Source organism: Ptiloglossa arizonensis, chromosome 1 (assembly GCF_051014685.1).
Source record: "Ptiloglossa arizonensis isolate GNS036 chromosome 1, iyPtiAriz1_principal, whole genome shotgun sequence".
In the NCBI taxonomy this organism is placed as follows: domain Eukaryota; kingdom Metazoa; phylum Arthropoda; class Insecta; order Hymenoptera; family Colletidae; genus Ptiloglossa; species Ptiloglossa arizonensis.
In genome coordinates, this window is record NC_135048.1 from 23,180,399 (window position 1) to 23,194,835 (window position 14,437).

At 38.3% G+C, this 14,437-nt stretch overlaps 1 protein-coding gene and 1 non-coding gene across 2 annotated transcripts in view; both read right to left on the reverse strand.

The window, feature by feature from the left end:
* The window catches only part of LOC143150081 (uncharacterized), a 50,790-nt gene that overhangs the window by 34,288 nt on the left and 2,065 nt on the right, over positions 1-14,437 (reverse strand). The window lies entirely within an intron of this gene.
* Positions 13,161-13,232, reverse strand: Trnat-cgu (transfer RNA threonine (anticodon CGU)). The gene has a single exon. It is a non-coding gene; the product is annotated as a tRNA-Thr (tRNA).

A 14,437-nucleotide genomic window follows, 5' to 3' on the forward strand; every position in this document is an offset into this window, starting at 1 on the left:
TTTTTTATTAGTGTTCTTTCAAAAGGTCTAAACGATTGTAGACACAAATCGTACAATTAATCGTGTCCTTGCATATTGTCCGAGAAGAAACGAATAAACTCCTTCGAACAATTTGTCATGTATCGCGCGTATTGATTTTTTTGAAAACTTTCATACGACGCACAAAGCACGTCAAAGAAACAGTCACCAGACTGGGAATGGGAGACAGCTGTGATTTGAAATGATAAAATCTCGCCTGATGTGATTTTTTACTAGCATCTAATCGAATCGTTTCGGCAGCTGTTCGCTTTCAGCGTTATCGTTGTGTACCTTCGTCGAAATTTTCGACCGAACGAATTAGAGGATTTTCGGCTGGGCCAAATTATCTTTAATTAATAGGTATCAGTAGATTTCGTCGACGATGTTACACTCAAAATTCACGCTATTCTCCACTCTACGAAATCGTTCTTTTTTCCTGAGAGACTATTATTTTTTTTTTTCACGCCACGAGCACCTGATGCCCAACGCTTCGTGACTACATCCTCGCATTTGCTTTTGGAAAAGTTTACCAACGAGAAATAAGTCTTAAAATAAAAGTATACTATTAAAAATGAGAGAATCTTGTTTCTTAAAAGTTCAAGATAATTAACCAATTTTCAGACGTGAAATAAATATTGCGGATATAATAGAAGAACAATGGGACTTTTATTATTTTATTATTTTATTATTTTATTATTTTATTATTTTATTATTTTATTATTTTATTATTTTATTATTTTATTATTTTATTATTTTATTATTTTATTATTTTATTATTTTATTGTTTGATCAATTTATCAATTTATAATTGCTCTTTTAACGTCATAATATTTTTATCGAATATCTAAGTTCTGGCCGAATGTTGAAAATATTCTAGAAAAGTTTGGAAGCTTTTAAACGTGCAATGTGCGATAGGCTTACAACAAACAGGAAAGTCACCAAATGATTCAAGATTTCCTCTGGCTTATCGTGCACAATTTAAATCATGAAATAATAAAATATCTCTTTATGGAATATTATAGAGAGTTTCTCAAGCTGTGACCCGTGAATACTCAATGACCCGTAAACGTGATTTATCTCTAATTCTTCGTTATCATATCCTATTTAATTCTTCAATTCGTACTGCATGCAATTTTGATACAAAAATTGAGTATTATAAGTATCGAGCGAACAATCGGACGACTACAGTTACCAAAAATTTATGCGAAGTGTTCAAAGAATATTGGACACGTTTCGTGTCGTAATTTCCTAAGAATGCTGAAAGAAAACTCGAGTCTCACGATTATTACTATGTACATGATCCCTATCACTGTTCAGTTGGAAGATCTGACACAGATTATGCTACATTTGTAGTAATGTTATTCAATGCAGTGCATGTTTTCAACTGTGTACAAATAAGTGAGCTAATTGAATATTCTGAATAATATGCCACACATATGTTTACATGTAAGGCTGGGCTACAGTTCATAGTTCATTTATTTATACAGACATAAAATATAAAATCATCAGTGCCGCGCATATACGACATTGATTTTTCATGAGAAATCAGAGCGTTATATATATATATATATATATTTCACTTGTAGCGAACGTATTTTAGAAAGCAATCTACGATAGTTTCGAATCATAATTCGATACGATAATTAAGAATTTCGTTTGTTTTTTTTGCTCTATCGGATATTATTCGATATCGCGTCAGGCTCCCGGTATATTAAAAAAGTTCCTCTTTTATGCAAATTCATGATCCCATAGAGCGTATTGTTAGCTAACAAAGGGCATTGTGCCATAAATTGATCGCGTTACCCGATCCATTTGTGTCGGTTTTTGTCATAGTAAACAATGAATGAAAGAAGCGTCATTTTGTCAGATGCATCATTCAGGATTGTATTTACTTGTACCATCGGGATTAAAAAACCGTCGCTGACTATATAAAATGGAATGACGTCTTTTAAACAGAAACGTTTAACAAAATTACCATAAAACGTTAGGCTGATATGTATGTACATCTACACACGAAGCTGCCTATATCAAGCGAGAAATGACGACGTAGGAAGAATGCATAATCGCATCACGTTTTCGCTATTCCATTCTTACACGTGACCGCGCATACTCTCTCGTACGCGCGACTGCATACACCAAAGATGCATACGTGCACGACACACGCCACGTGTCCATGGAGAAAAAAAAATGATGGACTCGTTATGTTCGTCCGCTGGACAAGAACCATCTCGAAGTACGTACAATCTTTCTGTCCGCGGCCGAGAAAATTACCATTTCCTGTTAAGCTCGGCCCATTAACGTTCTAAACGTCGAATCGAAACTGGCGTAGCTTTTTTCGTAGACGTTACGCGTACTTTTGGTTCGTGTTTCGAAACGAATCGGATCCGCGTCGCTGTTCAATTCTGCAACCGTGACCACTATTCTCCGATTACGTATTCCCGCATAATCGTCGTTAAGATGATCGTTTTCGCGAACACGATTATACATTCTCGCGACCATTGAGCGAGAGTCGCGTACGTAACATTCGTCGCGTTTCGATTCTTTGAAATTTTTTTTCACCACTGTTTCACGGATGTAGTTTCGAGGCACCACCCGAGACCTCGATTCCCTTTCGCTCGAAGTAATCACCCCGTTGAATCGTAACCTTTCCGGCTACCGTTGCCGAACAAAGTCAGAAGCGGTGTGTAAATTGCGAGCTTACTCTAGCGGCGGGCATTAGTTATAGCTAGTAACCCACATTTATGATAGACCGCTTTTATAACGCTTTCTCGAGTAGAGGCACCCATCTGCCGGGGCACCTGACTCGATTCACCTGCCACAGGTATGTATGTACTTACGCACGCGGACTTGGCCGGCTCACCGGTCGTCCGGGCGTCCGCCTGGCGTCGTCAGGTGTTTCTTCGGACCGGCTTAACGGCGTGACGCGCTTGAAACAAAGAAGAGGGTGCGAGCCGAACTAACGTTTCCTCTTTCCCTTTTTCTGTCCGGAGGTTATCTGATGGAGATCGAGACCCGGATAATCGGCGAGTTGACTTTAAATTTTACTTCGACCGCTTTTCACCGCCGATAAGGGAACGAACGAATTTATCGGATCATTTTCGCGCACTGTACAGTGTGCCTTGGTCCGTGTACACGCGCGCGATTGTTTCGCGGTTGTCGAAGGTACACTCGCTGCGAGAAATGTACGTCGACGGTGTACGAAAAAATTGCGCGTATCTCGAACGAACGACACGCGTAGCTTTTGTTTCGAGAAGAATAGAGTATTGTACGTAAATAAGTTCGTAGACACGAACGATCTTTCGAAGTCAATTTTCGAAGTTAAATCACGATTTATTTGACAAAAATCGTAACGTCCTTTCTCGATCCGTGAATTCTTCCTTCTTTTGTCTCCGTGAACGGTGATCTTTGTCGTCAGGGTCATTTGAAGGTCAATATTTTAATCGATCGAGTTTGTCTTCTCACGAGCCGTTTAAGCTCGATGAAAATACTATGTGTCTTATTTGGAGAAATCTCGATGACCTCGAAATCTCGAACTATGGTCGTTCGAGAGAAATGTTCGCTCGGCGGAATATTTAACCTCTTCCCGGAAACGAACAATTTTTTCCTTCGAGATTCGTGCGTACCGTCGAGAGGTACGAGGGCATTAAAGTACGCTCGAAATTAGATCGGAAACACCCGGTACACGAAACGACCGTAGCCGTCGAGGCCGTAGCAAAACGACACCAACAATAGCGCAACGAGTGCAGCACAATACCACAACGTCGGTATTGGCAATTTATCTCGGCGTAACGCGGACCAATGAGTGCCTCGCGCGAGAGCAAAAGCACAACTTTTGCTCTCGGTGATAAATATTTATGTCACCCCGGGGCACTCGAACTATCGTTTATCCTAATTTCTGTCCCGAAATACGCGCATTTCTCACGCGGCCGCGGCGTTTCCCGCTAATGGAGGCGCGAGGAACGCTCGTACGTAACCGAAGGAAACGCCGTATTCGCGTGCGCGCTCGAGCGTATTTCGAAACAGCGAGCCAACCAGAATGAAATCTGTCGCAGACAAAAATAATGAAAAAAGCGATCCGGTAATATGTCACCGTTATCAGATAGTGTTCATTTCTCCTCGCGCCGATGGCCGCCGCCGCACACTACGAAATCGTTATTCCCAGGCATAGGAAATTTCCAAAGTTTATCTATGAGTTACGTTGGGTGTCATTGATATACGTTTATTGACACGTGGGTTACAAGCGCGTGTACAACGTCGAACGTGAACTCGAAAGTCCGATTATTCGTTTATAAATATTCAGGTGGTGCACCACCTACCATTGTTGATTCGTTTTTAATTTTCCAAGACGACGTCTGCACGTGATTGCATAAATACAATCTACTTAAGATCGTCAATTAAGGCGCGAAACAATATGCGAATTTTAATAACATTGAAACCGTTGCTTGGACAATGTAACAATTGGACGTTTATTCGAGAGATAAAACTTGATTAAAGGAAAAAAAGAAAAACACACACACACACACACACACAATTTGCGAGTAAAATTGGAACGAAGATAATTTATTGCTGTTTCTTTGTAATGTTAGAAGTCTTGGATGATTCACGACAGTGAAACTCTCTTTCTTTGTACGGTTGTATTTCATTCGTGCAAAAGATTCGAAAATCGTGAATCAATGGTAAGGAGTTTTTTTTCGGAATTATTTGTTTGTTCGACAAAATGTATTCGAAAATTCTTTAATAGAGTTTCAACAAGGTGGATGAAAGCGATTCAAATTTTAAGAGAAGTGTAATATATCGAAAAATCATTTCGTTTTCCAAAATGGAGAATATATAATTTAATAAAATGTTTGTACACTCTAAAAGAATCGTGTTTCATTTTCACCGAAAGAAACGAAATGACTTTCCGAATAACCTAATAGTTGAAACAAAATTAACTGGCCGCTCAAGGTTATTGCCAGTGGTTATTCCCACCATAACATTCGCTATTCCACCGCTGTATACCTTTCGTCTTTCTGCGAATACTATAATGAAATCTTGGTAAATAAAATTTTATTACTTGAATGTGAATATCGTCCCAGCTGATCTTGATCCCATTGTACAAAATGTTTTAAAACTGTAGATACAAAGTTAGCTACAGGACTCGTTGAAAGAAACAAAAAAAAATCTTTAAATTAAACAGTCTCGTACGGTCTTGTAACTTCTTACAAATTCGTAAACCGATAAATTTTTGAAATATTCCATCTTTTAGTTAGCAAGTTAGTAATAATTCTTTGTACAACTAGTACAAAGTATCAAACAGTATATATGCAGACATGAAACCAGTATTTGTCATTTCAGCATTTAACTAAGCGTTAGTAGTCATTTTAAATTTACATCGGGACGGAGAAAAAAATCAAGGACACTCGTTGTAAGTTTTGCTTGCAATTTTTCAAAACCTGCCGAAAAGTATGGATCTCGCGGTGAATCCCTTTCCCATCGATGCTGTAAATAAAACTAATCTGTAACAGGATATATTTGTTCCGAGGCCACCTGCTAGTTGTTCAAATGTTGAACTCTCGACTTATTAATATTTGCGGTATGTGTAATTGTACAAAGAATGAAAGAAACTGAATATCTCGAGGACTATTAATATACGGTCTTCTGTTTATACAAGTTTTTTTGCTTACTTTTATGAGTTCTATTAACCCAGTGTTGTCGTATTGGTATGTGTGGAGCGCGACACGTAACGCGGTATAAGTCAACGTTCCTGAGTCATGCTAACGGAGGCAGAGTGGGGGAAACTCTTCGAGTTCTGGAGGTTATGTTCGATAGCACCGTGTTGACCGGTGAAATCTATGCTTGTAATTTCAAAACACTTTGTAAATATCAAACTATCAGCATCTGCGTTTCAATTTGTCTTAATATTATTTTTAACACTTATACTTAGAAACCTCAATTTTCGAACTGAAAAACGAAGAACGTGACCGAAAGCTCTCGAAAAGTCACTTTCATTGATAACCGTCGAAACGAGAACCACCGTTAAAATATCGGATCAAGTTTAAGCTTTAAATAAGTTCGAACGATTTAAAGTGATTAGTTATTCCGGAAATGGCTGCGCATCGTCGGCACCGGTTCCATCGGTTGCGGTGAATTTGTCGTTGAATCGATAAGTATGTATCGGCTATTCGCAAGCCGCGCTCGGATATTTTAAAGTATCCCGTTCAGAGTGAAGTGGGTCGAGAGGGTACGTGGAAACGATGGTGCAGGTTAAACCGCTGCTACCAAGGAGAGATTAATTTTAAATATGACACAAAACGTCGATATACAGATGTTAGTGCGCGTCAACGCGGTGCGGATGCGACCGAAGCGTAACCGTGGCAAGCTACGAATTAAAACCGAATTAATAGCGTTTCAGTAGGAACCGAATCAATTCGCCGCTCAAGGACACTCCCCCCCACTACCTTGCGAGAGCGCGCGAAGAATCGAGAGACAGAGCTGCGGAGTAACCAGTGGATATAACGAAAATAGATAGTAACATTTGCTGGGAGAATTGTAACGTTTGCTTTCTAATTAATGTTATCGGACTGCTAATAGGGATTAAAGATATTACAGGTACAATTTATATCGGTCTATATTGCGAATCGTGTGCTGTTACTTGCAAAAGAAATGTCTGTAAAATGTTTTCATATGCGATTACTGCGATTAATTAGCTGAGTTGCTAGATAAACTCGGAGCACGTATGAGACGCTGCACGACAATTGAGTACCTAGAATCAAACGACGTGGTGGGGGTGGGGGGGGGGGGGGCGATAGGTCGTAAATATCCTTGTGCGGTCATTTAATTATCTTCCGACTGTAGCACTTGTCGAGGCTTAGAAGAACGGTCTAAAACAATGGTGTACAACTTCTTTTAATAGTGAACCGAATAAAATATTTTTTTCCGGTCATATTTTGGGTAAGAATGAAAGTAAATGATATATTTTAACATTGTATAGGATTCATTGAAAGAAGTATACTTATTATTAAATTATCTTGCTTTGTATTGGCTTCTTAAGTTGAGTCTCACATACAAACTGTTTAACGTTTGGTTTAACACCTCGATGAAAGTTGTAGCAATTTACAGCTGGTTTCTGCTTCTGTTTTTATTTGTGTTTGTAATTGAAAATTCTTCAATAAAGAGTCGAGAGAAAATAAAGAGCCGAATCTCATATTTTTATAACAATAATTACATCCCCTTTTCTTGTCTAGACTCTTATAGAATATATAAATATATTTTTTATTTTGTATCATACTATTTGCAATATATATTGTAGTGAATTAAATAAAATAAATATAACAAAAATGTATTGCCTATGTATCTTGAACGTAGAAATGTATTCTTTTTCTTAGAGGGGGTACCGTTCAAATAATTTGACAACCACTGGTTTAAGGATTCTCATGTGCTATTAGCAAATCGGTAGGTTAGACTTTGTCTAACACTGTAGGCCGCAGCCAATGATCAATATTGATTGAAGTCTGATAAATTGAAATTTGAACGCGCGAGCGCGTGGCTCGTGGAGGACGCGTTATCGTTGGAGCGAAAGTTCGAGAATCACGTGGAAAGACAGCAGTCGCTACCCGCGATCGCAGACAGGGAGAGAGGCAACTTGTTCTGAAATCAGAGATAATAGAATAATTCGTGCAAGAAAATGGGACATTCGTGACGAAAGGAATGGTGAATGTCAACCAAAGAGACACCCCGGAAGTCGGACACGGTCTACGAGGGTGGTCAGAGCGTCATAAATAACAGGAAACTCGATGGCCGCTCTCTCTCTCCAGATGACTTGCCTGCCAGCGTTGGTTCGCTTGGGAAAGAATCTCCTGCGACGCAGGCCGCACTTGCAGAGCCTTGCTCTGCGGGGATGGTGGGGGTCGATCCTCGTGCGAACGCTGGCCCGAGAATCCGCCCGAGATAATTCCCTTTCGAGGATGAACGCGCCGATTCTCTGACGAAACGTTGCGTTCGCTCGTATCGGCAATCTCGTTCTCGCGTAATTCTGATAATTCTTACCTGAAATTCTGGAGGTCCGATTAACCGGGTATCCGACCGCGTACTATTTCCGTCTTTTCGCGCGCGTCGAAGAAATGCGACGCGCAACAGCAGTACGTTCGCCTACGGGCGTGCAACACGTAAAAGAAACTTTCGTATCGATCGTGCTTCGCTAGAAAGTCACGTTGCCCTCGCGTGTCAATACCGATAAGTCCCCCTCCCCTCGCCACCCTCTGCTCCCCTTCCAATCCCCGACACCGTCGCCACGTTAGCCGAGTCCTCAGCGACCGCGCGACGTTGTGTCGTAGCCGGTCAGATAAGCGGTTTATCGCGTATTGCGATACACAACCGCGTAAGAGTCACGAATAAAGGGAAGCAGAGATGGTTGCTTATAGTTTCGTTGGCTCTCCGCGAGAGCACGTGACTTTAACGCGGCTTCGTCCATAACCGCGTCGCGCGAGACGATAAGCCGATACCACGCGTGTGCATAACGAACCGTTTCTTTCCGATATTTTCAGATCCGTTTCGAGCGACGGCGTCGAGCGTACGCCGCGGTGCCTCCTCTATCCGGCCACGTTATTCACTTGCAATTACCTGTTGGCTTAAACCGTTACTGAATACACGCACTAACGGTATTTGATTCACTGGAGTAAGACTTGCTTAATTTGCCTCCTGAATCAAGCGTCCGAGTATGTGGGGCACGATGCACGAGAATCGTGGCTTTCGAGAACTTGGAAGAGGGGGCGGGGCACGTCGCGAAGCTGTGGTACAAATTTTCCAAGAACAAATCTACTATAGTTCGCGCGATATCTGAAATTCAAAACTTAGAGTCGCCTTGATTATACTTAACGCGCAAATATTGGACAAATTAACGCGCAAAAAGTTTTCGAACCTAATCTGTTTATTTACTAAAAAAAAACGAGAATATTCTGTTTTTACCGATCCCATGATTGCAATTATTAAACATAACTGCCAGTTAGTACCTACAATGGATAATTTCGAAGCTTTTTTATCTTCGTATATTATGAATGGACTCAAGAACTTATTGTTGGAACGGAAATGAATAGCTAAGAATAATTTGAACATAATTATTAAGATTTCAGAAAATGAAACTATCTTAATCATAACTCGGTTAGCATAAACGTGATACGGAATAATTTAAACATAAATACTAAGTGACACTTAAAATGTATACTTAGTGTATAGTACAAAATTAACAAGACTAGTGGTTCGTGAACTCCTTAAAAACAAAATATATTATATTTTTTTAACTACGATTTAAATACTTTGTTTTAATTTATTCTTCGGTTCTATTATGCATACACCTTATCTTGTACGAATTTGTTTTCGACGTCACATTTAAAACAAAGGATGCAGAAAAAATCGCGGTGGAAATTTTAATCCCGATTGAGGGGTTCTTTGAAGATATATTGCGACAGAATATCGCACGGCGTTAAAGATAACGTTATATATTGACGTATAATGGTGAAACAATGACTGTTGCAATAACTTGCAACGGATGAGATTTACACAAAAATAGCGATACAAGTATATAAATACAATTCGATTCCACGTGCATGCGTTATCGCGCGAGTAAATAACCGAAACGTCGTTTCAGTTATGCGGGGTAAAATTGTGTCAGTTATTCGGGTATTTGAACCAGTGTAGCGCGAGAAGGGAAGAAAAAGGTACTCCTGAGTTACTTCGATTCCCTTTTTTTTTCAGTTGCGTCTACTTGCACGCATCTCACTCCCATCGAGTATATAGTACGTATCTGTTCGTTTTCCAAAGAAATATCAGTTTGTAACTAGCGCTGATTTCTCGCCGAGTGAGAAACGCCACGTACGTCGCAGCGAGTTCCGTAATTGTGGAATATTTTGCAATTCGTGGATTGGAAGGCGCCTTTCTCGAAAGAGCCGCGGCGCCGATGCCGGTCACGTAGACTCGTAGTTCCGAGGGTGCCCTGAGCACGGCACGGAATACTAGAATACTAGCGGCGAGAATGTGCGGCGAATACCCACAACGTGAGTAACCGCTCGCTCGCTTGCGACCGAGCGAATCAGACCTACGGTATGCCCCTCACGCTTCGACGCGCCACCGTATGTACCTGTATGTATCTATCTACTTAAACGTGCCTATGTACCCTACGTAGTTGGCATAATTTTAGGGTTTTCCTCCGCCGGAAGTTAGTGAAAAATTATGGGACTCCCGTGAAGGCACGATAAGCAATTTTGCAATTTTTTGCGTCCACTCGCGCAGACGGTCGTAGACGTTTGTTACGTACGCGTCTGCATGCGCCGTGCATATCTATAGTCTCGTCGAAGAATGAATCAACTTCAGAGACCTTCCATCCCTTTAATCAATCGAATAGAAAATTATTACTTTTTCAATACTGGAAATTGATCTGCTCCCATTATTAAAACGAATTAGCAATAAAACGATCGGTAAAATAGTTTACGTGATATTATCAAAATTTGTTTAATAAAAGATATATTTAAGGGGAACGAAGATCGTTTGATTTGAAAAATTCTAAAAACCATTTTGTAGCGAAACTAATGTAAAATTGTTCGTATATTCAATAATTTTGTACAATAGAGTCACAGTTAATCCGCCTTAGCTACTTTATGATGTTAACATTACATCATCTGAAAAATGTTACGTATAATAGATTTATAGTAAATATAGAGCAGCTAGACAGAAAAGTCTCTTCGTATTTGAAGTAAAGGTTTGTATTCGTCAGTTGTGAATGAAAATCAGTTAGAAGGGATCTAGAAATACGTGGAATCGATCGAGACCCCAGAAGTTGTTTCAGAGTTAACATTGTGAAGAAGAAATACGAGACACTGATAACGTAAACGAGCAGATTTTATTCTCCAGTTCATGCGCTTCGATTGCAAGGGATTTTGATTTTCAGCCGAACGGACCATTACCTCGCCCACGTCGTAAACGATCGCCTAAAGTCTCGTGATCGAGTAAAACCGGTTTGAATCTGGCAGTGCCGTAACTACTTCTCACTGAAAATTTCAGCACGCGCAAACATTCGCGAAATTGTAACACGTTGTTCGCTTTGTTCACTTTTACAAAGGACAAAATATAAATGTTAACCAAACAATTTTAACATAATAATCGCTACTATGATCGTGATTGAAAAAATACGTATCGTTGATTAAAACTCTTCTATTATAGATTTTCTAAAAAATTCATGTAACCGAAACTTTAATAATTAAAATTAATTTCAATTGAAAATGAACCTATTTGCTATATAGTGACGATTTTATAATTAAGTATGTAAATTATCGTGTAAACTTGTGTCTCGTATAATATATTACGTATATTTCTATAATATTATTGTTGCTTTTTTCAAATGTGTCTAAATCGAACGTATAAATTTTCCCGAATACAATTAGTAAATATTTTTTATTACATTCTATATTTAAAGTTCTCGAGAACACATCGTTTATTTTGAGTATACACCAATACAAGCAGGAAAAATGAAAGCGATCATATAACATCATGAATCGATTTTGTAACTGAAAGTCTTCATAATGATTCGTATCAGTTGCACCGCTTTTTTACACTTTCATATTAATTGCACTCTTCTTTTTTACTTTCTCACTTTAGTGATTAATATAATCGATTGTGTCCAGAGTGAATTGCAATTCGTGATACAACTGCAAGGAATACGATTCCTGATTAAGAAATAAGTGAAAAATGCGAAATGACATTTTTTCACAAAACGATTTGTTTTCAAAAAAATCGGTTTGAAAATTCACGTGTCGTGCTTGTACTCGTTATCCATTTTGTCATGAGTCTAAATACGACCTCGTTCGGACTATTTTTTATTATACATTATATAGTTAATTCTAAGAAATTTCGAATGCTATATAATTAATATATCGTTCAAATGAAGTCGTGTTTGGACTCATTTTCATTGGGAAAACATCATTAACTTATTAGCAATACTTTCAAGAAGATATGAAAAATATATATATAGTTTTTATTCACACGAACACTAGTACTCGTTCACCATTGCTTTGAAATTTCGATCATTCGCTTACTGTTTCTCTATCTCGTGTCTTCGATCGAGATATAAAAAATCAATTCTTGAAATACTCGTTAAAAGTCTCAGAACAGACATAAGTTTACGACTTTTATCGAGGAGTTACTGTAATCGCACGACGGTTTGCAGAGGGACCACGTAAAACAGATTCGTTGGTAAATGTTCAAAATCGATTTTCTCGAAAATGGTACCTCGTGGAAAAAACTGTTACTCCGTGTTTTCTATGTATTTTTTCGCAAAAAAAACCTCGTGTACGTATTTAATGTCTAATGCAAGGATTAACATTCCGTTGGCTCTCGTTCCTTGCTGTTCATCATGGGAACGAATGGAAAAACGTCTCTAACCCTGTCACGATCCTCCCTGAAACCCCAAAGTATCGCTATATGTGCGCTAACCTCCAGCTTCCCACTTTACAGACATTTTACGGAAACAGTACGGCTCTCTTGCTCGGTGTAACTCCTGAATATCGAGAATGCGCAGGTTCGTGCTACGTGGGACGCATTCGCAGACTCCGCCACGCAAGCTGAATTCTGAATTGCAACATTTCCAGAATGTTTTCTTTTAATTGACAACGCCCAATTTTTCTCTATTCATTTATTAATGTCTCTCAGTTTCGATTAATTGGCAACAGTTACGTAATAGTCATATCGTTGTCGCAGTACGAGATCCCTCAGAGAAAAGAACATTTGCAGGGTGAAAAAAGATATTTGTTTAATGATCAAAATTGAGAAGTCGTGTGCTTTGATTATAAAAAAAACCATATTAAATTATCCCGTTCGTAAAATTTTGTTTAAATAATTGTTCAATAGGGCTAGAAATTAAAATCCTTGGCTTGGACGACTTATCTCGTGTCGTAGATAAAAGAAATAATGGAGTAGAAAGTTACTAAAATTTTTGCAAAACAAACCGTTTATATACTGTTAAATGAACTGCGTTCATAGGCTACTGAGTGTATAATTAATACGTATTGTAGGCGGAAAATAATTATAACTGAAGCAAGAAACGTAGCGATATGATAAAATATTTATCGAATTCGTGATAAATATCATTGTGATAAAATGATAAAAAATACTCTTGCCTCCTGTGAGGTTTGAACTCACGACCCCTGGTTTACGAGACCAGTGCTCTGCCACTGAGCTAAAGAGGCTCGATGTTTTTCTCTCTTCACCCACAGGTGATCAGGTACGGATGTTGTGAATATTACAATTACAACGGAAATAAAATCTTATTAATGAAAACACGCAGCAACGTCGATTCTAAACTTGAAAAAATTATATTTGAAACACATCTTTATTATTATTTATGTCTACGCGTCTCTATAATCGTCATCGAAAGAATATTTACAATATCTGAATTTCATCGAAAGTGCAAAAAGGACATATTCTACTTCTGTACTATCGTATAATAAACCTTGAGTTTTTTACACAGATCTGTAAGTTGCTATTGAATAATATGTCGTAAGAATGAAGAATAAAACACGTTACTGTACTCACTCAGTGTGTATCAACTAAAAAGATACTAAACAGCCATTTTGATCGCATAAGCACGAATGATTACCTGCCCGATAATATCAACACTCGATACCGTAGATATCGCTAGATTGTTACTACAATTTACGTAATTCATAGTTGCGTATCACAACAATATCAATTTACGCGTTAATTACTGAAATCACAACGAATGTTTCCCAAACAACAAGCGTGGCTCGATTGAAAAAGACACAATTAAAAGTCATCGATACCGCCGGTAAGATTACCGTGCTCATGGACAAAAATGACCTGCACATTGCGCTACGTAATAGTGGAATCAACAGAATTACGTTCATACTGATTACGGTTGAACAGTGGCTCGTTGTGTTCCTATTCGTTAATCATGCTCCCTAATAAAAAAAATTAATGAGAAAGACGTAAAACATGTCCAATTTTGTTGATTGTATATAACAAATATTTACTTGATTCCTAAATCGTAAGATATTTATAACACTACATATAAGTTAAGAACATTAACCCAAAAATATTTTTATAATTATAATCAAAACAAACTACATACAATTTTTTATACAAATAAGTCTTACTTTACGCGTTCGTGCACATTCTATTTTTATTATTTTCTATTAAAATTGTTTTATTTTTTCTATTTATAATATTTTCATGCGTACACATGTGAAGTGAGTCGTCTAGAATATTTTTGTTGCTTTTTACGATATAAAGAAATATCTAACATAAGGAGAAAAATATTTATTTCGAAAAGGCAAATATTATGACGAAAATTTTGTCTCAAGGTCATGTATGTTTTTATTTCTTTTGAACTCCTCTTGGCTAAAACGTCGAGGAAATTATTATTGTCGATATC